Raw genomic sequence first — 24,681 nt, 5'->3', positions numbered from 1 at the left:
CTCCCCTGATCACCGAATAGGTGAGCATTTATCCTCTGGGATGTCCTGTTTCCTTGAAGTCACAGTTCTCTGAGAGAGTGAGGTTTTGATTTAACAAGAGCAGTTTCTGATGCTCATTTCTGGTAATGGACTCCTACTTCTGATTCTGACTTCCAATTAAATTATAAAACCACAGGAAATCTCTGACTACTTTGGTTTTTAAGAGGAACTTTTTGGTGGGGGGAAAAATGATGACTTTCCAGGAAACAGAGTTCCTTATCTCATGTACTCCATCTGTTAATTCAGACACATAATGAGGAAATTGAGCTGTTAACCCCCTACACACTGCAGTTGTCTATATTTTCAGTTTGTATTTTTAGGAGAGAGGATCTTACACCCCTCCATGCCCAGTACTTACCACTTCAGAGACACTGGGCAGCTGTTGCGAAATCAACAAATGTAGCAATATTTGCGTATATTTCCCGTCTATTTCCTAACAGGATTCTAGGCACTTTGTAATGAAACACATGTGAAACAGAACAATAAAAAATGAAGGTAACAAACAAAGGAGGCACCATGTGAAGAAAATGAAAAGATATGTGTGCTAAGGGCCAGGGACTGGGATGAGATCATGGAAGCACTACATTTGACTCTAAATTGAGGTGAAGAACGGATCCCTGATCGACTGTATTGTTTTCTTAATCTGAGAAAATGAAGCACACAGAGGGTTTCCTCACGTGGGGGGTCAGCAGCACATGGGAGGACATTGCAAATGCCTGTTGCCACATCTGACCTGTTCATGTCTATCAGGCATACTTGGTCACCCCTGTCTCCTATTAAGAAGACCTGGGGCCCGCTGAAGACAGCAGCCTGGAAATCTGAGATCCAGGTGCTGCAAGTGATTTACTGACCTCTCCTCTGAAGTCAGTTCAGTGCAACTTGAATATGTATTATATATGTACTATATGTGTTTATTATGTATATGATGTTATACGGAATATATATAAACACACATTTTTATATGCAACTTGTATATGTATGTTTATCTCATACGCACAAAAGCCAAGTTTCTATTGGAATCAACCTTATATCCTTTATTTTAAAAAAAGACAAATTGGAAGCAGATAAAACACCAACATGCTTATTTTATTTAAGATTTGAGAAAACAAAAGAAAAGTCCTTTTAAATGTCTATTCTGCCACCATAAAAGGGGCCTTTGGCTGCCTGAGTAGGGGGCCACTCTGACACACTGAGGGCCATAAAGGATGTTGGCCAGTAGAGACCCCTATTTTCTTACCCACAGCTGAGAATCCAAGCCTTCTCAGTTATCTTTCCACTCTCTCTTAATTATTGGGATTCACCAGAACTTTCTGTTCTTCTGCTTGGCTCATACGTTCCCTCCTAGAGATCATCTCTCAAATCCTGTATTAATTGCTTATACCTACCTTAAAATATTGTTTCTCAACAGACTTAATCCAAGTCACTAGCGCTCTTGATACAAGCCCCAAACTCTTTCTCTGTAGAAACTGGATGTTGCCCTGTTTACTGCTTTAAATCCTTTGACAGTCTTCATTTGGGAGGATACATTTTTTTTTTCTAGACAAGGAACCTGCCAGAGGTTTAAAGAGAGAACTTTATAGAGAGGAAAAGCAAGCAATTCATGAAGAATAACAGTTAACTTTATAATCAGGAAGACAGTAATTAGAAGACCGTACAGAATGGGGGTTGACAGCTTGGGCCCTGGGACATAGTCCCAATTCAAACACCACTCTGCCATTTAAACTAGTGGGGTGACCTTGGCAAATTACATGGACTCTATACCTCAGTTTCTTTGTAAAATGGGGCTAATAGACAATGAAAGGGAATAATCTGTAGAAAATGCTCGGGACATAGTAAACATTTATTAAATATTGCAATTATAACCTAGTATGTACTAATCTGTATGCTCAAGACACCTAACTATTTCTCAGATGTCCATAAAGACACCTAAGATGTTTTATATTCTATTCTAGCATAGTAACTCACGGAGAGAGATTACATGTGGGGCAAGGTGAAAGAAAAGCGGAGGCTTCACCCCAGTGTGGTAATCTAGTCGCCGAGATGCCAGGGTGTGAACTTGGGCGCACCCGCAATGGGTGGGCTCCCCTCACCATGAGGGCACACACCGTCACTGACTGCACAGGTGCCGTTTGGAACAGGCATTGTCATGCAAGGAGTACGCTTGGTTATCGAGGGAGGGGTTAGTGCTTATAGCCAAAGGGCCATGTGCTCAGAAAACAAAGGATGATATATAAACAAGGCGCAACACTTGTGTGGCAGGTGAAAGATGAATGAGGTACTTAAGCAAGGCTCTCGAGACAGAGCAGTGTGTGTGATTGAAAGGCTGCACTGACTGTGTGCATTGTGTTTGGAGAAACAGGTGAGGCCCCCGCGGGCTGTCAAATACTGCATAATATATTAGTAGGAATGGTATCATGTTATTGTTAGTGACTCCTCGCTCCCTGTTAGCTAAGGCAGTAACTTTTTCTCTATACAAGGATTTTGTGACCTTAGAGATTTCTTTTTTGCCTTCCACAAGTATACTTTTCCATGCTTTATACAAAGATGTCATGATTTCTTTAGGAGAACATCTATCACTGGTGTCCCCTGGAAGTTATTCTTCAGCTTATCCAAGAGATATGAATTCACTTTTGCATTTCCCAGCCCCAGTTGTTGGGTCCCTAGTCTCAGTGGCTAGAAAGCAGCAGCATTTGGGCAACTGGTCACCAGGTAGCCTTATCATCTTCAGCAAGAGGATCTAACCCTCTGGACATTGTCCTCCCTGAGAAGCACTTTGCATTAGGTGAGTCCCAAGGGCCATTATCATCCTTTCTCATTACACACTGATACAAATGTAGACCATCCCACTGAAAATATTCACTTATGCCTTCGTATCTGACAGCTGTGCTATGGCTCAGCAAGAAATCCTTCCATGTAGGCATAGTGTCTTCCAAATTAGTCATCCTATTCAGATTAGAACTGATCTTTCTTTGGGAATGCAAGCTGGTGCAGCCACTCTGGAAAACAGTATGGAGGTTCCTCAAAAAACTAAAAATAGAACTACCCTATGACCTAGCAATTGCACTAATAGGCATTTATCCAAGGGATACAGGTGTGCTGTTTCAAAGAGACACATGCACCCCCATGTTTATAGCAGCACTATCAACAATAGCCAAAGTATGGAAAGAGCCCCAATGTCCATCGATGGATGAATGGATAAAGAAGATGTGGTATAGATATACAATGGATTATTACTCGGCAATCAAAAAGAATGAAATCTTGCCGTTTGCAACTATGTGGATGGAACTGGAGGGTATTAATGCTAAGTGAAATTAGTCAGAGAAAGACAAAAATCATATGACTTCACTCATATGAGGACTTTAAGACAGAACAGATGAACATAAGGGAAGGGAAACAAAAATAATATAAAAACAGGGAGCGGGACAAAACAGAAGAGACTCATAAATATGAAGAACAAACTGAGGGTCGATGGAGGGGTTGTGGGAGGGGGGATGGGCTAAATGGGTAAGGGGCACTAAGGAATCTACTCCTGAAATCATAGTTGCACTACCTGCTATCTAATTTGGATGTAAATTTAAAAAAAATTAAAAATAAAGTAAAAAGTTTTGAAAAGACAAAAAAAATAAGTGAATTCATCAGTTGCCTTATAGAGTCAAGGTACAAATTCTAATTCATCTCTATATTCTAATTAAAAAAAATGGAAATTTTATAAATGATACTTTTAATGATATAATAAAAAATGTTGAAAGGCTACAAATGAAAAAAAAAAGAACTGAACTTTCTGAACCTTGACTTTTGACAACCAATGTCGCCATCAATTCAATGGAAACTTTTTGGCTAGATCCGAATGCATGTGTCCTAAAGATGAAATATTTAGTTACTCTAGGCAAGGAAAGAATTTTTGCCTGCCCTAGGAATGTTGCGGTTCTAGATACCTGTGTACAAAAATAAGCGATGCATATTTCCTTTCATCTTTTTTTTCTTTTCATATTTGGGATTATCTTACTCATACCAATTTGTATCTTGAATTTTCAGTTAGTAACTTTCCTGCATTGCCAAAGAACCTTTGTAAATATACTTTTAATAGTTCTTCAGTATTCAGTCATGATTTGTATTATTTATTTATTATTCTATTTTTGGACACTTAAGTTATTACTAACTTGATAATGCTACAAATATGCAGAGATGAACCTTTTTTTAGTATGAGTCTTTTTCCTTTTTAAAAGTTGTTTCTTTAGAGGTGGTTGTCTATCTCCCTGTCTCTCGGCCTCTCCCCCACTCACCCTCTGTCTCTCTCTCTCTCTCAAAGATAAATAAACATTAAAAAAATTTTTTTAAAGTTGTTTCTTTAGAGCAGAGTCACAGAATTAGGATTACTTGGTCAAGGGTACGTATTTAAAGCTATATATATTATATAAATATAAAATATATATGTTAATATTTTATATTTATAAAGTTATATATATATGTATATATATATCCTCTTCTCAAAAAGTTATATAAATTTAGACCCTTACCTTTAAGATAAAAATTATATGTCTCCTTTCACCCTTGAAAGGTTTGTCCTTATTTAAGAATATACATATTTAGAAATGTCATAATTAAAATATGGTATTTAGTTGTTATTGTAGGTATGTTGTATCTTATTGCTTGACTTTGTTTAACTAGGATGGCTTTTCTCTAAGTATATTTATTTATAACTAAGTTGGAGCTTTAGGAAAAGAGTTTTCTGAAGGCCCCACCTATGGGAAAAAAGAACTTTCTAGCTTCTTTGAATATATATAATTTTTACCTCAGTTAGTAAAATGTGCGACTTCAGAATATAGCTGTCTCACTGGAGTCCTGTTCTATATGTCCAATGGGGGTTTGTTATTCAAGGGAGATTATTTTTTAATGTTGTTTATTTATGAGACAGAGAGAGAGAGAGAGGGAGTGAGAGCAGAGGAGGGGCAGAGAGAAGGGGGGACAGAGGACACAAAGCAGGCTCTGTGCTGACAGAGAGCCTGATGTGGGGCTCGAACTCACAAACTATGAGATCATGACCTGAGCTGAAGTAGAATGCTTCACTGACTGAGTCACTCAGGCGCCCCCAAGGGAGATTTCTTGGTATAAAGAAGGTTTTATATAACAAAGTAATAATTACAGCTAATAATTTCAGCTGTGTGCCGAATGCTCTTAGAGTTTTATAAATATGTAATCATTTCAGTAACCTTTGAAGCAGGTACTATTAGAATTCCCATTTTCAGGTTCTCAAACTAACTTAGAAAAGATTGTTACCAAACATTGAGCGATTGGCAAGCAGAAGAGCTCGAATCAAAAAGTCTGATTCCAGAGCCTGTACCCTGAGCTGCTACACTATGATCTTCTCTTTTGATGGGATCCAGAGTGCAGCTTATTCATATTAAACTTTAGTCTGTGATGCTCAATACTGTTTACTCCAATTCAAATAAATTTGAGCATTTGCTATGTGCCAAATAGTGGGTAAGCACATCAGCATATTGTGTTTTTAATTAACACTAGGGGCTCCTGGGTGGCTCAGTCGGTTAAGCATCCTCTTGATCTTGGCTCAGGTCATGATCTTACAGTTCTCAGGTTTGAGCCCTGCATCAGGCTCCGTGCTGACAGCTCAGAGCCTGGAGCCTGCTTGGGATTATGTGTCTCCCTCTCTCTCTGCCCTCCCCCGCTTGCGCTCTGTCTCTGTCTCTCAAAAATAAATTAAAACATTACAAATTTAATCAACAGTTAGTAACACTTATCTATACCAGGTATTGTGCTGGAGAGTAGGGGTATAAAAGGTTCAGTCCCGTTTCTCAGGGACTGTATGTCCACAGATGATTAGAAGCCTATGCGATAAATGATTTAATAGTGTAGGATTAGAAGAGGAAACACAAAGTTGTTCTGGGCTGGCAAAGTAAGATGACAAAAGTACTGCCTTTTGAGTCTTTTTATAGGGTACATATTTGCAAAAAAGAAAGCATTGGGATGTGTGTGTGTGTATGTGCATATGTGTGGGTGTGGGGGGGGGTGGAAGCATGTTAAAAGTCAAGGAGGTTTGGAAGACTTTGATGTTCAGGAATCTGGAAGTGTTTGATACCACATTTTGGTGAGGTGTGACTGGAAAAGTAGTCCAGGGGAAGGGTATGAGGGTTTTGTTTTGTTTTGTTTTGTTGCCCATGTGAAAGGGTTTAGACTTTATCCTATGGATCTGAAGTCACAGCTCAAATACCTACAGGTACCTGACAGATTAAAGCCAATGACTAAATCAGAGAAGGTAACCAGGAGTAGGGAAAACAGGAAAGCACATGTCATAGCTAAAGACGAAAGCTGCCTCGCAGCTCACGTAGGTTACATCCAGACTCTCCAGACCCTTTCACTTTCTGTGAAAATCCACAAATCTAGATTTATATGTAAAATTCTCCACATTTTAAATCTTGGCCATTAAGAATAAGAATGATGAAGGTGATAAAATATCATGCAAGCCAGAGAAAGCTGCTTAGGTGCACCCTCTCTTAATGCAGAGGGACCATGGAAGAACCTAGAGCAGGGATAGCATGGTCAGATCTGAACTTTAGAGACTCAGTTCAGATGGTTGCTGCCTTTGATGATAGATGAGGCCCATGGTGAGACCGATTTGGAGACTCTTTAGTGGTGTTGGCAAGTGGTTCTGATGTCTCAACTTATGGCTATCTTCAAAAAAAAAGGAGCATATTTGAGAAGTGGTAGGAAGTGATAGGACTTGGTAATGAATTTAACTTGACTGGGGGAGAGGTGGATATGTGTAAGATGGGGGAAAAGGTCAAGGAGACTTCCCAGTTAGAAGACACGTGAGGCTGAGTGTGTGGGAATTGGGGGGAACAGGTTTGAGGTGTGGTGACAAGGAGTTTTATTTGGACTTTAGTGAATTTGAGAGTCTGTCATAGTATTCCGGTAAAAATAGTGTAATTCATCTAATTCTCCTAACAAGGCTATGAGGTATATCACATTAACCCGGTTTTTAACAGTGAAGAAATTGATGTTCAGAGAGGTGAAAAAACTTTGTCCAAGTCCTTAGCCTTGGCAGGACTGAGATTGGCAAGGGTTCCTGCTACTTGTCACCATGGCTTTCAGACAAGATCAAGTTCTTTTGAAATACCTGTCAAATGTTCATCATTTCCTTGGTATAGGTTCTGGGTACTCTCATGTGATAGGGAAATACAAAGCACTCATAAATCATGCCTTCATACATTAAGTAAAAAGTTGGGAAAGTCAATATTCTAGAGTCCTCAGAAAATAATCATGTGCTACCAAGGAACCAAAATTGCAAGGATATATCATGGTACACACCCCCATGAAGCAGCCCCTCTACCTAAACTCAGGTCAGGTGCACACACAAGCCACCGAAGTGGAAGAAGAAAAAATTTGATGTGACAACAGCGTTTGGTTTTAAGTTTTTACAAGGTTATTGAAAACGACAAAGCGAGTTCCAAAAGAGTACAAAACAGGGTTATTCCTTCATGTAAATAATTTCAATAAAATACCAGCTGGTTAACTGAAATCCGGATGGATTAAATCTGGACGTAAACATTCCTGTCTCCATTACGTAGGACCTCTGAATCTCACTTGGATTTATAAGATTAGGCAAGTGGTTTTTTGGGGGGGAGAGGGGAAGGGGGACAGTGTTTAGATAGGGGTTCATGATAAACTGATAATTCTAGCTTCTGAGGATCTATCTGGATGTAACTGAAGAGCTAGATACAGTAGGTTGTAGGATTGCTGTAACAGATGACCACAAACTATGGCTTACAAGGACAGATATTTATCCTCGGATTGTTCTGGAGGCCAGATCTAAAATCAAGGTGTGGGCAGGACCCTACTCCCTCTGACAGCCCCTGGGGAGAACCTTCCCTTGCCTCTCCCTGCTTCTGGTGGTTCCAGGTGTTCCTTGGCTTGTGGCCACTTCCTTCCATCCTCAGCCTCTCTGGTCACACTGCCACCACCTCTTGGGTGTGTTGGTGTTATCTTCTCTCGCCTGTCTCTTATAAGGACACTTGTAATGGTATTTGGGGCCTAGGCCTTTAATCCAGGATAATCTTGGTATTCTAAAATTCTTAACTGAATCGCATCCGCAATGACTCTTTTTTCCAAATCAGGCAATGCTTGTAAATTTCAGGCATTAGGGGTTGATAACAACCCTAATAACCCGGCCGTTATTCAACCTCACTACATACGGTATAATGGTTGATTCAAGGACTAAGCTAAACAAGATGTGTGTTTGGCCACGGGGCTCAGCTCAAAGGAAAATCTTCAGTGTGAGCAGAAGTGAAATGTCCAAATCAGACTGAGGCTGTCAGATGTCAGGCCCCAAGGATAAAGCATGGTTATAAATAGGAAGACAGATCAAACCACTAGGATTCAGAAGACAGTGTGTCCCATGATATTCAAGTTAAGCAAAGCAGAGGCCTGAACCACTTTTCTGTCCGCTCTGCTGAGATGCGATACTTCCGTGAATATCCAGGTTGAAAAATGTGTCTATGAGGCAAGTTGATAACATGTGATTGCAATTATGAGCCACTGGATGCAAAAAGTCAGCTGAGAAAATGAATATGTCTAAAAGGGGCTCAGGCTTAACCCTCAACTGGGTTCATATCTTTCTCTTTTGGTTTCTATGTATCACCATCCCTCCCCTCCCCTCCATATCCAACTAATTCTAGCCATAATTATATATACATGACTCAGCCCTTTCTGGTGGATAAAATCTTTTGGCAATATCCCAAGGATCACTTGTCCACAAAATTATCAGTGACTCTCCTCACACTTACCAATATTATCTCCCCCAACCCGAGTCACACAGACTCCTTCCTAAAACACTTGTCCTTATCTCTTGCCCTAGAGCAAAGTATTTCCCCAACACAATTCCCCTGAAAACCAAACCAAAATGTAAATGAAAACATGCAATTTATTCAATTTTACAACTGCGTCTTAGTGCTTTTGTCTTAGCAACAGGCTAATTATCATAATGGTTCTGTTCTTTTCTGAATCTGAGCAAATTCTGTGAATGATGAATCTGGTGCGAGGAAGATACGGTGTGCAGTGTCTATGATCTTTCTGTAGTTACGGGACTGTCATTGGATTGCTTCTCGGGTAGTTATGGTTCTCTAGAATGGCTGACATAAAGTAAGCAAGTGATATTGCTTCCTCATGGTAGACAACTGAGTAATCATTCCATTTATCAACAGCCGCTCTGCTTTGTGGCTCTTCAGATACTGTGTGTGCCACGACATCATTTCCTCTATGGTTTCCCGATGCTGAAAATCTTTCCTGGTTAAACTGATATCATACTGTATCAAGAATGGTAATGAGTCAAACATATTTGGCATGCATGACTCTATGAAAGAAGAAATCAGATACTGATGCTTGGTTACCTCCTGCTGTCCTTTGTGTTCCTGTGGACTTAGTAAGAAAAAGCTTTCCTACACCCAATAAAGAGATGCCTTATTGTAATTAGCTCCCAGGGGAGATTTAATCTCAATAGAGTTTACAACATGCTACCATCAAAGACACAGAAAGGAAGCCCTCAATAAAATATGGCCTGCATCTTCCTATACCTGAGCTTCCCGGTGGCCCTTGAGCCAACAGAAGAAATGACAAATTGCTAGTGGCACTCATTTGGAATATTGGGGGTCCCCAATGATTCTTTCTCCATCTATCCATGTTGCACTCAGGTCAGGACACTAGGATCTTATTATAGTGAGAAAAGGTACTGAACACTTAAGAGACGGCATAATGCAGTGGGAAACAATAATATGCTCTGCTGTGGGAGAAGCGTGAGTATGCCCCCCTTTTTTTTTCTTCTCTATTAATGATGTTCAAGTCGTCTTACCTCTCCAACCCTGTTTCTTCATTTATTAAATGGAAATAATAACACCTATTTCCCTGGGCCTCTGTGTGGATAAAATGAGCCCAGGGCTGGCAAATTGCGCTGTAGGTGGTAGGCAGGTGCTAATCTCTCACACTCACCCCTGTCCTTTTTTTACATTGATGCTGGCTAGGCTCTTGAACCCTGACACATCACTTAGAAAACTGTGCACACTCAGAGACTCCACGTAAATTTTTTGTTGTTGTGCCGTATTTTGTTATCCAACTGGCTTTTTTCCTTATCGCACTCATTTGTTACTTTGTCCCTGAAAGAGTAGAGTAGTTGGCAGTGATTCACATTTCAGTGATGATTTAAAAAAAAAAAATAATAGTGTTTATCTTTGTGAGAGAGAGAGAGGGAGAGGGAAAGCGGGGAAGGGGCAGAGAGAGAGGGAGACACAGAATCCGAAGCAGGTTCCAGGCTCTGAACTGTCAGCACAGAGCCCAATGTGGGGTTCAAACTCACAAGCCATAAGATCACGATCTGAGCCCAAGCAGACACTTAACCAACTGAGCCATCCAGGCGCCCCTAAGTGAGGATTTCTTGACCAATAAATGAATATTAATAAGAAATAAGATTATTTCCATAGCTTCTGAAAACAATCAAAAAGGGTTCATTAAATAAATTAGATTGGGTTATGCATCTTAGACTGAGCTCCTGAATCGTTGCCTAATATCTTCAGTGTCTGGGAAGTGGACACTGAAGTGTCCAGGAAGGAGTGTCCAGGAAGAAAGATGACATACTTAAAACCTCCTGACCTGTCCTCATAACTAATCAAAACTCAGTTTTCCCACTGGGAAATTGGGAGATTCCTAAGAACAAAGGAATTATTTGGTTCTTGTTACATGAAGACAGCACACATAACCACCCTGATGACCGCCTCTTGGAATGATTCCTTTCACGGGCTGGAGGGGAACAAATGTTTTCTTAACCTCCACCAAAGTTCATAGCAATTGGTTCTGGGATAATTTCCTTAAAGGCCCCACTGCCAAGGAGGACTGAGTTAAAGATATAAGTCCTAATATCCTGACTTTAAAATTCATAAATCACCTTTATATTTAACTGGATGCTATTGTATTTCCTCTTCCATTTAATAGTTATTATTTTTCTTCTTCCCTGGGATAATTATTCCTGGGAAAGTTGGAGCACCCAATTAAGCCTGAATCCTGAAGCTTAGAGAAGACATCCAGAGGCATGCCACACAATGACATCCAGAGCATGGATGACGACAGTGAAGGACCTCTGTCTCTGTCAATGTGGAGGACTCTGTGACCTGAGAAATCCTGCTGGTACAGAAATAACTAGAAAACATGCATGCAGAGAAGCATACATTGGACCAATACTGGCTAATATCTGTTGGAACTTGGACTGGAGGGGCCATAACACATGGAGACAGAACAAAAATCCTAAAGCACATGCTAGCTGGGAGATTGGACTTCTGAATAAACCTCGGACATCCAAAAGTCAGCATTCTCCGTGGGTGAACTTGGGAAAAAAAACAAAGCAAAACAAATAAATGTAAAACCCTGCACTGAAGGAAGAAGGAAATGGTTGTTATTCTGGCCTGTCTGGACTTTGGCTCCTGCAGGAAAGATATAAAGAGAAAATCTCCCATGAATGTTTCTTAGCCACAAACCTACTGATCTGCATAGAGAGCAGGAATTAATTCTACTGGGGTCCCAAAATATACAAGCACAAAATTTAATTTAATGTGGTCCCATTTTGGTGGTGCCCCTGAGCACTGGCCTGGAAGAAACCAGTGCAAATCATCTTTGGATGAAGCACATGTACGAGATGCAGAGACATGTAGAGTGATCAAGTTCAATGCATGGCAAATATATGTCTAAGATATATCTAAGATATATCTTCTTCCAGGAGAAGCCAGAGACAATTGGTAGAGGCAATACTTGAACATGGTTCGGAATGTTTCCAGAGCTTGTGAAGACATAAGTCCTCAGATTACTGAAGGCAAAATAGATTACATAAAAATCACAAAACTTAAATAAAAAGTGAGTCTTAGCCTAATGGTAGAAAATCAAAAACATAGAGAGGATGTTTAATCAGTCAGGTTACCTACACAGGAATGACCATTCAGCCTGTAGCTGACTTCTTAAAAGCAGCAATGAAAATCACTAGACTATGGAAGAATAGCCTCAGTGGGCCAACAGAAAATAACTATCAGCTTAGAAACGTATAATCAGTATAGCTATCATTCAGAATGAGGGAAAAATGAAGTAACTTCTAAGATAAAAACAAAGAAGATTAAAAAAAAGAAGAAAAAAGAAACAAGAAGTAAAACTGAAGAGGATTTACTATGAACAAATGACTAAGGAAATTCTAAAGAACATCTTGGCGCCTGGGTAGCTCAGTCAGTTGTGTCAGATTTTGGCTCAGATCATGATCTCAAGTTTCGTGAGTTCGAGCCCACATCGGGCTCTGTCACAGAGCCCACTTCAGATCCTCTGTCTCCTTCTCTCTCTGCCCTTCCCCTGCTCATGCTCTCCCTCCTTCTGTCTCTCTTCTCTCTCTCTCTCAAAAATCAACATTAAAAAAAAGAAAATCTCATAGAAAAAGGGAATATAAGCACTGAAGGAAGGTCTACAATAAAAAAGAAAAAAGTGAGCCAAAAATATGGTAAACATGTAGTAAGCTAAAAACCCTTGACTTTGAAAAACAATATTGATATTGCCTCATTTTTTATTTTAAAAACGAGAACCCAAATGTTGCCAACAAGAACATATAACTGTTGTTCCCAAACTATGTACTGAGGCACCCACAGCATCCTAGTGAATATGCAGGGGAAACAGAAGTTATTAACATTTTCTAGGAAGACACAGGAACATCTGTTGGAGGCAGCATGGAATGCTAGCTCAAGGCAGTTCACAGTTTCAACAGTGAATTCACTATGTTCCTTTCGATTACATCTTATCTGTATGAAACCAAGTTTTCATATGGATGTTTCTATGGAAAAACAAAGCGAATACCAAGAGAAGATAAATATCCAACAAGAAATAATGGTGGAAGTACATAATTTTATTCCAAGGGTTTGAGAAGTTGTGCAGTGCCTCACAAGTGCACATGTGCTATGAGACAATAACTGTGGTTATTTAAGGATGAAATAAAATTATTATTTTTTCTTTCAGTTCATGTCTACTTTTTCAAATAGCTCCTAAGTTATTAGGATCCAAATACATGATAAGTTGTTTTGACCTAGTTAAATGAACAAAACAAAATTAGTTAATAACCAAAACAAAAGATTCTTCTATTTGCCTAGGGGCACAGTGAAAAAAATTAGACACTATGAATACGGGCAACGGAGACAGTTTGGGACCATCTGGAATATAAATTGGCATGGGGATAACTGGATAGGTATTAATGAAATTTCTATTTTTTTAAGTTAAATATGCATGTTAAAATTTGCAGGGGAAAGAAAGGCATAGATGTGTAACTTCCAAACTAGTAAACGTGGAAAACATTCAGTGTAGGAAAACAATATCAACCAATCTCAAACAAGGCAGGACGAGATTTTTTTTTTCATAAGTGGGACAACAAGAAAGCCCTAAATAAGATGCCAGAAATGAATTCAAACCTATTAATTATCCTGATTCATGTAAATGCACTAAATCCTCCAGATAAAAGACTTGCTAAGTCCTGTGATTCTCCATTTTCAAGAGATACACCTAAAATGTAAAACTTAGGTTGATTACAAGGCACAAAATGGTATATGAAGACACAACAAACCAAAATTAAGCTCATTGTAACTTCAGTGATGTTAGCAGACTTTAAAACGTGTTACTATAGAAGTTGCCACACATTCGTAAAAATTTCAATTCGCCAAAAAGATACAATAATTCTAAAATTGTATAAGTGATGAACAATTTTAAGATAGTAAATTTGAGTAAAGCAGAGTTGTAAAATTCCTAGAAAATACACATTATTGAAACGTACTTAAGAAAGAAATCTTAAATGCCCTATATATATTTTTAAAAATTTTTTCAATGTTTATTTATTTTTGAGAGAGAGAGAGAGACAGAGAGAGAGCATGAGCAGGAGGGAGACACAGAATCCGAAGCAGGCTCTAGGCTCTGAGCTGTCAGCACAGAGCCCGATGTGGGGCTCAAACCCACGGCCGTGAGATCATGACCTGAGCCTAAGTTGGACGCTTAACCGACTGAGCCACCCGGGTGTCCCTTAAATGCCCTATATTGATTAAAAGAGTAAATTGATAATGGAAAATCTTCTCACTCACAAAACATCAGTTCCAGATAGTTTGTAGGTGAATTTCCATCAGATATGAAGGAACTGATATTCCAATATTACAGAAATGCTTTCAGAAAATAGGAAAAGAAGGTTTGCTCTAGCTCACCTTATGAAGGAAAGATTAATCTTGTTACTAAGACTCAGCAAGAGCAATACAAGGACAATTACAGATCATTCTCATTTATGAAATAGATTCAAGAAAATATTAAACAAAACATTAGCAAACAAAACTCCAAAATTAATTTTTCTTGAAATGTCAGATTGGTTCAGCATTAGAAAATTATGTTGACAGATAAATGGAGAAAAATTATATGATCTTAATAAATGGATAAAAGGAATTTGGTAACATCTATAAATGGATAAAATTTATGTTATCTATGTTACCATAAATGGAAAAATTATGTGATCTTAATAAATGGATAAAAGGAATTAAGCCAACATCTATGGTAAAAGTTTTCAACCAACTAGGAATAGATTCTTTAGCCTGATACAGTGTCCCTACAATGCTTTGATATAAACATAATGATGAAACATTATGTACATTTCCTTTAAAATTGAGAACAAAATAAAAATGTTATCTGCTAACACTATCAATGTATTGGTATTCCTAGCCAATAATATAATATAAGAAAATAAAATGAAAGGTACAAGATTTGGAAAGGAAAAACAAAACTGTATTTATTCTGAGATGATATCGTTCATTTTACAGAAAACCAAGAGCATCTACCAATCAGTTATTAATAAGAGTTTGCCAGATGTGATGTCAAAATGTTAAAGTAAATCTCATTTCTATATGCTAGCAATAAACAGCAAGTTTTATTTTTTAAAAAGAATCCATTTTACTATAGCAGCTAAAATGGACTGCTTTTATAAGGCATAAATATAATGAAAAATTGCTCAAAGCCTTTATGAAAATGCTAACACTTTATAAAACATATTAAAAATTACCTAAATAAACTGAAATTATTAAAGTAAATTTTTAATAGGTAGTAAGATAATATTATAATGAGGTTATTTCTTCCCAGTAGGGTTTTCCTGGCACCTGACAGGTTGCCTTTAAAATTTACAGGGAAGAGCAAAGGGCCAAGAATCCCTGAAGACAATCCCACAAATCCCACGAATCCCTGAAGGCAGGGGTGTGGTGGGGATCATGCCAAATGAAACACTGATACTTAGGATGAAAGACAGTGATCTGGTCAGTGTGGTATTGGCCATGGGGTAGACAACTGTACCCGTAGGGCAGAACAGAGAGCCCAGGAACAACCCCAACATGTATGGAAATGATCGACAGCATAACTGCTATTGCAGATTCATGAGGAAAGGAGGGACCGACTGCTCAGAAGTTTTCTAGGGGGACAAATGAAATTGAATCCCTTTTTACATCATATGCAAAATTCAATTCCAGTTTCTCAAAAAGCAAAATATGGAAAACCAATTTTTATTAAAAAAATTGATAAAACTTCATTCTGAGGTAATGATAGATTTTCATGCAGTCATAAGAAATAGTACAGAAACCCCGGGTACCCTTTGTCCCGCTCCCCAATGGTAACATCTTGCCAAACTATCTCACGGTATCACAGCCAGGATAGTAACATCGATACAGTCAAGATACAGACAGCTCCATCTCAAAATCAATCCTACTGCCCTTTACAGCCACACACACTCAGCTCTCCTCGACTGCCATCTCTCTTGCATCTTCTACTGCTAATCTGTTGTCTGCTTCTGGAATTTCATCACTTCAAAAATGCTATGTAAATGGAATCATATACTATGTAATCTTCGGAGGACTGGTTTTTTACACTCAGCTCAATTCCATCAAGATGCATCCAGGCTGTTGGGTGAATCGATAGCTTGTTCCTTTTTATTGCTTAGGAGTAGTCCACAACATGGATGTACCACAGTTGGCTTAGTGACCCATCGGTTGAAGGACATCTGTGTTGTTCTCAGTTTTGGGCTATTACAAATAAAGGTGCTATGACCGTTCACGTGCAGGTTTTTGTGTGAGCATAACTTTTCATTTATCTGGGATAAATGCTGAGGAGTGCAGCGTCTAGGTTGTATGTAGCTGCAGGTTTAGTTTTTTTAAGGAAACTGTCCAACTGTTTTCTAAAGTGGCTGTACCATTTGACATTCTCCTCAGAAATGTATGCATGATTCAGTTTCTGCTTACCAATATTTAATGTACCTTTTTAAAACTTCAGCCATTGGTATTATCTCATTATGCTTTTTTAAAATTTTTGTAATGTTTATTTATCTTTGAGAGAGAGAGACAGAGCAAGAGTGGGGGAGGGGCAGAGAGAGGGGGAGACACAGAATCTGAAGCAGGCCCCAGGCTCCGAGCTATGAGCACAGAGCCTGACACAGGGCTCAAACTTATGAACTGTGGGACCATGACCTGAGCCAAAGTTGGACGTGCAACTTACTGAGCCAGTCAGGTGCTCCTCTCATTATGCTTTTAACTTGCATCTCCTTCACGGTTAATGATATTGAACATCTTCTCATGTGCTTATTTGCCATCTGTATATCTTCTTTGGTGAAATGTCTGTTTATGCCTTTTGCCTATTTTCTCCTTGGATTTTTTCTTACTGTTAAGTCATAAGAATTACACACACACACACACACACACACACACACACACACACTACTAGTCATTTGCCCAATATACTGCTTTAAATATCTCTCCCATTTTGTAGCTTTAATTTCCATCCCTTTAACATGATCTTTGCAGAGCAACATCAAATATTTTTCCTAAGATTTTAGAGTTTTAAATTATACACTGAAGCCCATGATCCATTTAAGTTAATTTTTGAATAAGGAATGAGATTTAGGTTGAGATTTTTCGTTTTTCTGCTGATTGTTCCAGGACTATTTATTTAAGGGGTTGTCATTCCTCCATTGTTTTTGCACCTTTGCCAGAATTATTTGGGCATGTTCGAGTGGATATATTTCTGAGTTCTCTATTCTGTTCCATTACCATAGTTTCAAAGTCGCTGTATACTATATAGCATCTATCTAGTATACCTCAATATCAGGTAGACTAATTCTCTCTCATTTAATTCTTATTTTCAAGGTTGTTTAAGCTATTCTAAGGTCTGTGTCTTTCCATATAAATTTTTTATAAGCTTTTTAAAATATACAAAAAAATCTTTGCTGGGATTTTTGTAAGAATTGCATTAAACCCATAGATAAATTTGAGGAGAATTGACATCTTTACTATGTCGAGTCTTCAAATCCAAGAACATGATATGCATCTCCATTTATTTAGGCAGTCTTTGATTTCTCTCACGAAAATTTTGTAATTTCTAGCATACAGAGTCCATACCTATTTTGTTACGTTTCTGTCTAAGCATTTCATTTATTTTTAGCAATTGTCACTGGCATTGTGTTTTCCATTTTGGTTTCCTCATGTCATCGTTGGGATACAGAAATGTGATTGCTTTTTGTGTGTTGACCTTTTACCCTGTGACCTTGAAGAACTCATTTATTAGTTCCAGGAGTATTTTTGTATATTCATGGGAATTTTCTATGCACACAGTCATGTCATCTGTGTGATTTCTTTCTTTTCTTCTTCTTCTTTTTATTATATTTCTTTTTATATTTCTTCCTTTTTATATTCAGTATTTATTCCATTATTTTTTCCCCTTAAAATCTGTATGCCTTTATGCAGATCATGCCTTTTTTCTAGATTTATTTCCATGGCTAGGACTTCTAGTAATATGCTGAATAAGAATGGTGGCAACAAATATCCTTGCCTTGCTCTCAATATTAGAGCAAAAGCTTTCAGTTTCTTACCATTAAGTATGATGTTATCTTTAGGATTTTTGCAGACAGTCTTTATCAAGCTAAGGTAATTCCTCTCAATCCTTGACTTGCCATGAACTTTTATTATAAATGAGCAATGCCTAACATTTTTATAGGAAAATTTAGGAGACTATTTGTGTCATCTAGGGTAGGGAAGAATTCTTTAAATATGTCATAAAAGATACAGAACATAAATGGAAAAAAATAAATTCAAGAATGCTGAAATTAAAAACTTCTGTTCATCAAAATACCACAAAATGAGTGAGAAATAAAGCCATAATATTTTCAATTTATGTTCCAGTGAAGGATTCATAACCAGAATACACAAAGAACTCATGAATCAATAAGAAAAGTTAATTAAGCCAATCGAAAAAAATGCAAATGACTTGAACACACATTCATTGAAGAGGAAATAATAAGCAGGGAAAATATATTCAGTCTCCTTAGTAATCAAGGAAATACAAGTTACAGCTTCAGCAAGATACTATTTCAAAGTGATTAGATTGGCAAAGCCTTAAAAACATTGGTAACATCAAGTTTTGCTACCATTGTAAAACAAATAAAAATATTCACTACTGGTAGGAATTTTTGGTAAATCATTGAGAAAAATAATTCGCCTAACATGAAAGATACATGTACCCTATGTCAGCCTTTGAGCCCTAGGCACGTGCCCTAGAGCAACTGTTGCATGAAGAGATGTGTATGACAGCAGTGTTTGTTGTAGTAAAATAACTGGAAACAGTGTAAGAACAGAGTGAATTAATACATTATGATGTATTTCTATAATGACATAAGTTACATTAATGGCCATAATTGGCCCTCAGCCACATACTTCCAAATGGGTGAGTCGCGAAAACAATGTTAAAGAGAAAAAGCAAATCAGAGAAGAAGATATATACACAATTTCATTGCTATAAATCTTACAAATGGGTGAAAACAGGCACTGAATCCTTAGAGATATAAACATATGGGATACAAACATGGAAAAAAAGGAAGGAAAAAAACCAGCAGAGTGATTATTTGGGGACAGAAGAGGGAGGGATTGGGGCAAACTTGGAGTTGTAAACATTCTTTTTTTCATTTTTATTTTTTAATTTTTAAAAAATGTTTGTTTATTTTTGAGAGAGAGAGAGAGACAGACAGACAGAGTGTGAGCCCAGGAGGGGCAGAGAGAGAGGGAGACACTGAATCCTAATCAGGCTCCAAGCTCTCAGCACAAAGCCTGATGTGAGGCTCAAACTCATGAACCACAAGATCATGACGTGAGCTGAAGTCAGATGCTTAACTGACTGAGCCACCCTGGTGCCCCTGAGATGTAAGCATTCTTAAGTTTTTATTAGTACTCATTAAACTATATGTATATGTTATAATACCTCTCTGAATCACAAATATTCATGTTTTTAATTAGAAAAAAGAGGAACAAAAGCTCGGTCGTGTGCATTAGCACCATAGTAAGTTTGGTTGCAGCCAATTGTTTCAAAAGAAATGAGAAAAACAAAAATGTCATCGCTTAAATCTGACCTCCATTATCAAGGAAAAGTTTACTTGTTCATTATTTTCCATTAATTATGTGTTATTTTTGCATTTTTTGGTTTTCAAAATAGTTGAATTAACTTTTAACATATTAGTTGTGTGTTAGACCTTCAGTTATGTAACTTTTCAAATATTAGTCTTTGCTGTTTTCCTATCAAGTTAAAGCAATGACTGAGTGGACAATGCAATAAATTAGTTCACTCCAGTGCTTTTTTTGCTTTCTAAGATATTAGTGCATATTTTGGAAATGGTTTTCTGAGTTTTCCCCGTAAAGAAGCATGCTATGATTCTTGTGTTCAAGTGTGGTAGATTCACTTCCCACGTATAATGCGCGTATCCACTGTTTCTGCTGAATTCCCACGTCACCCTTTTTGGCTCTCTTCACTGTTAATGACCATGGTCCTCGCATAGCTCCTCAGCATGGCCTCTGCAGTGCCTTCAGACATGGGCAAGATAACTAAGGCAGATGCAAGATATTTGGAAAGCTTTAGGAAACTGAGGAAATTGCAGCAAGGCAACACGGGAACTTGATAACTGAATTCTTAAAAATAAATATATTTTGGGGACCCAGTAACATTTTCATGTCTAGAGAAATCTAGGGAGTTGTTAAAAGCTTAAAAGAGACAACAGCCTCCAGTCCTGCCCCCCCTCCATAAAGAAATGAAACCAAAAGGAGGCACTTGCTACTTAGTTCATTCAATTTATGTTGATCTCCGATAATGATGAATAGATGCCATGAATTTTGAGTTCACTGTGTCCAAGGCCCTGTGCTCACAGTTTTGCGCCCATCTCTCACTTAATCCTTATAGACTCTGGAGAAACAGATATTATTGCCACCTTTTTACTGAGGAGGGTTCTGATCCTCAGAGTACTTAAGTGCCTTGCCCAAGGTCACTCCCTGGGTCTGTCCCCTTCAAAATCTGAGCTATGCTGGGGCCAAAATCCTTCCTCTTTTCATGGCCTTTGTATCTGTGGTAGCCTTGGCTAGCTACAAGGGAGCATTCAGTTTATTAACTAATTGGGCTATATGGTGCCAAGCAATCCGTTGGGCTGATTTTCTTGCCCCAGTGAATTGACTAATTTATTTTACAGAATTGACTACATCAGCTAGTTATTTTAATGGTAAATCAAATTATGCTGGTCTTTTTTTTTTTTTTTTCTTTCTCTTACTAAGTCTCCAACTGGCAAAGTGTTTAGGGTCAGAGGCACCTTAATTATCATCCAAAGTCAACCATTTATTAGCTGTGAAACCTTGGGCAAGTTCTCAACCTTTCTAGGCTTCCATCACTTTATCAGTAGAAATGCAGATGAGAGTAATTCCTACGGGGTTTAGTTCATGAGAGGATTAAATGGAGACAACTCTTTCCCTTCTAACACAATGACTGACCCTTAAGAGTATTGTTGAGCAATAGCTTCTGTAATTATATATATCCTTGCAATTGTTAACCTAATGTTTTATCTCTGTATTATCTTTGTGTTGTGACTTCCACTGAACTCCTTGATCTATGTCCTTTAGCTTCGTTCCAAGGTAGATAAAGTTACTTACTTGTTACTTGTTAGATTTTGCTCCTTCATTTGAAGCTTAAACTGTTATAAAAATCGGCTCAAGTCTCTTATTCCCAATCCTGTCTTCTAATTATAGGCACTTTGAATGCAAGTTCATTCATCTTTTTACTGCCAACCCCTTGCTATCATTCAGTACATGGGTACTCTATGATGTTTGTTAAACTGAATGACTGGCCATGTCTCTATTCATCGTCCGTTCTCTGTTGAGCATCACTGTTAATGTCATGGACGGTATCATATTGATTTTTAATATGGTCTTTACACATATCGTTTGTGTATGTCATTTAATGCCACCATTCTGTCAGTCTCTTTTCATCTGAATATGCCTTGTTAGCTCTACTCTTGACCTAGATCTCTTGCTTTTCTTAGAGGTTTTCACCACCTAGATAGGGGGGAATTGATTTTTTATTTTTTACATTGTTTCCCTGTTAGTGCTATATCACAGACTTGTTCTGCCATTCCTGCCATAGGACTTTATCAAAAGACTTTCTTACTTTAACTTACACTCGTATTTCACTTCAAGGTATACATTTTACTCCCCCCCTCCCCCCCATCATTAATACATTACCATTTGACTCTGTCATTAGCCTGTCAATCTCTGAAACTCTTGAAGAAGAAAGAAAGACCTTATTTTAAATAGGCCCGATTCTTTGCTAAAGAGGTTAGTACACTCTCTACAATTCTATTCTTGTCAGGAATAGGCTTTTGCAATTATAAGGAAAAGAAATGATATTTAGAAGAGCTACCCAACCATGAAAGATCTAGGGAGGATAAAATAAGTGAAAGAAGGATGAAATCCACTATAAAGTTCTAGGGAGGCTTCCTTGCCTCGTTCAAAAATAATGAAATAGGTACCCCCAGGTGCCCTGGATGGCCAGACTGAGGCTCCAGGCGTGACATTTCCTTGAGAGAAAATGGTATTGGAGGTCCCTAAAGCTGAGGTTCCCCCATTCCATTGTTAGTGGTCAGAAAATTAAATGTTTTATATTTAAAAAATTTTTTTAAACATTTATTTATTATTGAGAGACAGAGAGACGGAGCATGATCATGGGAGGTGCAGAGAGGGGGAGACACCGAATCTGAAGCAGGCTCCAGGCTCTGTCAGCACAGAGTGGTGACACAGAGTGGTGACTCCCAATAGGGAGTGGGAGGGGGGGGCTCGAACTCACAAACTGAGGGATCATGACCTGAGGCGAAGTCGGACGCTTAACCGACTGAGCCACCCAGGCGCCCCATGAAAATGAAACACTTTAAATCTGAATTTCTAGGTTGAGGTAATAGAGGCTGGGGTGATGAGGCTGGGTGAGAAAAAGGAACGGGGAACATTTAGTAACCGTTCCCAAAGAAGCGTTCTACAAATGTTAGTAAGCGCCAGGTCCTCCGTTTCCAGTGAAGTTAGGGAGAGACAATACGCTTGAAGTGCAGCAGGAGAGATTTATGCTAAAATTCAGACAGCCTGCCTGCGTTCTGAGCTTCTCGAATATGTTACTAAGCAGAGCAGGACTTGCCCCACAAACAAGGCTGGAGAGTTTTCCAAGATTCCGAGTCATTAGGCAGGGTTTCCAGGGACAGCAGTGCCACGGCCTCGATTGTTCCCCGAGATAATCTGACCTGATTCGCAGAAGAAAGCCTATGGAATTGTATGGACTCCAAACTTTACCTAAAAAGGGGGATAGCAACCAAGCAGTGGAATAGGTCAGATCTTTCTGAAGATGGGGGCTCAGACTAGCCCATTTATTTCATAATTGTACAAATGCCGTAGCAGATGAAAAACCACAGTTAACCTTCCTGAGCCAAACATGAGAAGAATTTATATTTCTGCTTAAAACTGAAGGACTTTCAATGCAAAGGAACTGGTAAGGCTGGATTTCAAAGTTTCATGTTGGGAATATCACACACAGACCGTAATGAGGGTAGAGGCGAAGGAAGCACATTCTTTAAGCTGCTTCCATGAAAAACTTCAATCAACTGCTAGCTTTTGCTTTGCAGATCTGTGACATATGTCCCTTGACCTTTACCAACTACCCTTTCACGTTTGACACTTAACGTTTCCTACATGATTAAAATTCAGCGTTAATTAATTTCAACAATATCAGTTAAGTTATATTTAGCCGAGAACACTCACTTTTGTCTTCTGTGAGTAGCATTGCAGTGTTATTACAAAGAGGTAGTCACGAGGGCAACAGATACGAGAAGAGAAGAATGATTCAGTGTGCAGATAATTGTTTCGAGTGAAATTTAGCTTGGTATTTTTGTTCCTGTCCTCAGTAGAACTGAGATTTAGCACCTCGCCTTGGCATTTAGCCCCCACCCCCACACAGGAGGAGGCTGTGCTGGGCGGGTGCTGAGAACGAGCCACACCAGAGTTAAATTATAGCTCAGTTCTAACACTGGCAAGAATTTTCTCTGGCCAGCTCTTGGGTGCAAAGCTGGTGATTCCAAAAGAGAGGCAAGGCATCCCTAGAAAGGATCTCCATATGGTGTGGCATCACCCTCACTGAGGGAGGTTGACACGGTTGTTTAAAGAGCATCACCCCAAAGGTGGTGACCATTCCCAAAGAAATCAGTGGAAGCCAGAATATTTAGACACAGCAGAGTTCTACTTCTAACCTTAAAATGTCACCTATAGGGTTGTATTATTGGTGGGTTATTCTGCAATGTGACCAAAAAGCTCACCGGAAATGGAGAGAGACTAAGAAATGTGACCTCTTTCCCTGAGTTTTACATTTTTATTAGTTTATTTATTCCATGCTCTTTTAACTCTGGGAAAAGACTAGGATAAGGATATGGATATGCAAATCTTGCTTTTACCTGAAGCTCAAAATGCTATAGAGCCATTACAACTGCTGCTTTTGGGGATGTTAGCATGAAATCATGGTCTGCAAGTTTACTGTGCCACTGAAACCCTTGCCCTTTAGATCCATGTACAAAACAGGAAGAGAGAAGCTCTCCATTTGGTAGATAGTACAAATAAAGCACAATTCATATGTGAGTCACCCATATATGTCTCACTGAACAGTCAGTAATAGTAATAGTAAATTGAATTTTGGGGTTCTTTGAGACAGTAGTTATTAAAAACAATTAAACAAAGGAAAACAACTTTGTAGAATTTTCATTTGTGTATGACCAAACGTTTCGCCTCCCAGAATTCAACTTTTGTAGTCTAGAATCTAGTTCCATGCCCTTGTCTCATCCTTTACCTATGAGGGCACTTGATCCCTGGCAGATTCTGTGTTCCTGCCCACCCCATAGGAAAAATGAAAGCCGAGGATGTAGGTAGCTCTTTTCCAGTAGTCAAGCAATTCAACATCAAGTCACATTTCTTCTGCTTGTGTCCCTAGTAGAATGTCCCTGTCCTAGTAATTGGCCTTGAGTCTGAACCTGAGGCCAAGTCTAGGTAGGCCAGGACCTACCTAGCTTGGAGGTCCAAGCTATTTGGACCACCAAATACCTATCGTGGTCCTAGTGCATGGGAACCTAACCAGCCCTTCAGGACAGGGTCTATGTTTTGTTTTGTTTGCTCAATTTCCTCCCTGCCAGCTCCCCACTGACTCCCAGTTCTGAGATCTTGTCTTATAATAATGGTC

General features: G+C 38.7%; 1 protein-coding gene across 3 annotated transcripts in view; it reads left to right on the top strand.

The window, feature by feature from the left end:
• Positions 1-24,681, top strand: part of SUGCT (succinyl-CoA:glutarate-CoA transferase) — a 760,970-nt gene that overhangs the window by 632,475 nt on the left and 103,814 nt on the right. The window lies entirely within an intron of this gene.

The sequence above is a fragment of the Prionailurus viverrinus genome, chromosome A2, assembly GCF_022837055.1.
Source record: "Prionailurus viverrinus isolate Anna chromosome A2, UM_Priviv_1.0, whole genome shotgun sequence".
Lineage (NCBI taxonomy): Eukaryota > Metazoa > Chordata > Mammalia > Carnivora > Felidae > Prionailurus > Prionailurus viverrinus.
The sequence above is the reverse complement of the archived record's forward strand: the minus strand, read 5'-3'. Positions and strand labels throughout refer to the sequence as shown.